The sequence below is a fragment of the Mustela putorius genome, unplaced genomic scaffold (genome assembly GCF_011764305.1).
Source record: "Mustela putorius furo isolate JIRA1106 unplaced genomic scaffold, ASM1176430v1.1 tig00001826_pilon_pilon_pilon, whole genome shotgun sequence".
NCBI classification, from domain to species: Eukaryota; Metazoa; Chordata; class Mammalia; order Carnivora; family Mustelidae; genus Mustela; species Mustela putorius.
The window spans coordinates 966829-969602 of NW_025421880.1; positions in this window are offsets into that span (position 1 = coordinate 966829).

Consider the following 2774-nt stretch of genomic DNA (forward strand, 5'->3'; position numbering starts at 1 on the left):
TTTCCTTCTTTCTTTCTTTCCTTCTTTCTTTCTTTTCCTCTAGTAGTATGCTATATTGCAACCTTATCAACCATGCTCTCTTTTACTCTGAGGTAGAGCAAAGGTTTATGGATACATAATTCCTACACACATTGGAGAATTTTGATTAGGTCCCTCATGCCCAACTGAAAGTATCCAAACAGATGTAACTGGAGAACTTTGCAAAGCTACCTAATTCTTCTGCAGGAGGTCGTCTACTGGAATATAAAAGGGATGGCTGTACACATAGGACACGTGAGACCTGATATAAGAACAAAAGTCTGTGACTCTCGGTTATGTGATTCAGAGCAAGGTTCTGAAGCTTATTTAATTAAAAGAGCTGGAGTCTGGAATCCAATATGCCTGAGATAAAGATTCCCAATTATCCTTTACAATTCTCTCTCTTTTTTAAATATTTTATTTATTTATTTAACAGAGATCAAGAGCAAAAGCAAGAGAGAGAGAAGGAACACAAGCAGTGGGGAGGGGATTAGGGAGAGGGAGAAGCAGACTCCTTGCTAAGAAAGGATCATGACCTGAGCTGAAGGCAGACACAACTGACTGAGCCACCCAGGTACCCCTAAAATTTAGATTCTTTAAGAAAAAGTTTTTTCTCCTACAAAATTAGCTTATGATGTTAATATAAAAGGGCTTAAAGAATATATGAATGAATTTTTAGGATAATCTTTGTTCTTCAATATCTACATCAGCATTTGCTTGAAATTTATTTTGAAAGCATCTGAATATCCTAGGAAGACATAACTGTGATGAAAGCAGAAGGTATGAAGTTACATGAATTTCAGTGATGTAATTTTCAGTACAAAAGACAGGTAAATTATGTCACATATCATGTAAGTACGCTGGGGGCGGAGTATGGGGGGAAACAAAAGCAAAAACAATAAACAAAAAACAAGGGCATTTGAAAAAAGGTAGAGTAAGATATTTTCCAAGAACACACAGTATAAAGCAGGGCAATGGAAGAGAGTACTTTCACAGAACAGGCAAACACAGCTAAGAGTCTGGAAGGAAGGAAATGGCAGCAACACAGTCCCCTCCATCCTGGGATACACATGATGACGAAAACTGCAGAAGCTTTTACTTTCTGTCCTATAACTGTTTAATTCCATGAAGAAATCACTAGCAAATAAGATGCTCTAACTTGATTCTCTGATGGTGTGCCCTTTCAGATACTAAATTCTGCCTTATGGTGACAAAGGTTAATGGCATAGATACATTTATAAAGGCAACTATTAAAGAATTATGTGGTTGAAATATAAAAGCTTATTCTATCTGCAAGGTAATGATTAGTTTTTATCATCACAGTGTAAGAATAAGAGGCATAACTTCTAAAAACACAACCCCAAGAAAAATGTATAAAGTTACCTAAGCTAGATATGAATAGGTTGTATAAGTGCTTGAGTTTTCATAATTTAGATCCCGTTGGTTTTTGTTTGTTTGTTTATTTGTTTGTTTTTCACTAAAGGCCATCTATTAATGAAGCCCTGAGAACAGAAATAGAGGAAAGTGTTGATCAGGTTGGTAAAGATTTCATATGTCATCTTGTACAAAGGTGTAGAGGGAAGCATGGCTCATCAGGAAACTGAACCAGCCAACGTAACAGTGGGGTTGCTATGATCACCATGTTTTCTTTGGGTGGATGCTGGGTGGTGAGGATACGTGGGATTAGGTGTGATGTGTGTCTGCTGGAGAGCTCAGACTTAAATTTAATATTAGACTGCCATAATAGGATCGTAGGTTCCTAGATATTTAGCATTTTTATTATTCTCTACTTCTGTAAGTTTTTGTTTTTGTTATTTATTTGTCTTTCTCTTCATCATTTTCATAGTGTGGCTTCATAATAAGTTAACACTACTCCCATTTAGAATTGTATCAGAGGGAATAAATGAGGTTAAGTATAAGATAGAGAAGAAAAAACTAAAGAAAGATTATTAACTTTGAATCCTTTTGGATGGGAAGAGAAATTGACAGATATTTTTCTTAAATATCCCTAACGCACATGAACTTAAAATTTGCTAATATATATAGTCAATTATTTTCTATCATTCTTTTGTTAGAAGAAATAGACTGAAAATTAGAATAAAGCAAAATGAATTAACAGCTATAGGCAATAAGGAAAAATATTATGGAGTGAATGAGTTAATAAAATTTCTTAGAATGCCTAAGTTACTCCTGAAATTTACCTTAAGTAAACATTGGAAAGATTTAGTTCAGGGTAAAAAAACATATATTAGCTTTATATTAAAACTCTTACTGGGATAACTAAAAAAGTCTATAATTAGATCCTCAGTCCCTTTCATATGGGAAAAAATAAAAAATATATAGAAACTTACATGCCCTTATACTTGAATAACCTTCAGTTTGATTGACAATTTAACATTATAAATAAAAGGTAAGTTTTAATTTATCAGGTCAGTATGCATTATTGGAAAATTTAATCATTTTGGGAAGTTCATATTTGCATAACAAAATTTATTAGCCATAACTAACTAACCTTTAGGAAATTATATTTTTAATTTTCTCCTGTCAAGATATCTGGAAAATTCAAAGTTAATAAGCACTGCATATAAGCAACTCCATTCATATAGGAACTGGCAAGTACTAGATGAATATAGCAGTCAAATTCTAAGTTAATTAAAAAGTTGTCAACCTATCACACTGTTCACTTGAAAACATATAAAGAAATATTTTATATCATTTCTAAATAACAAAAAAATACATGTCGTTTGTAAAGTAGT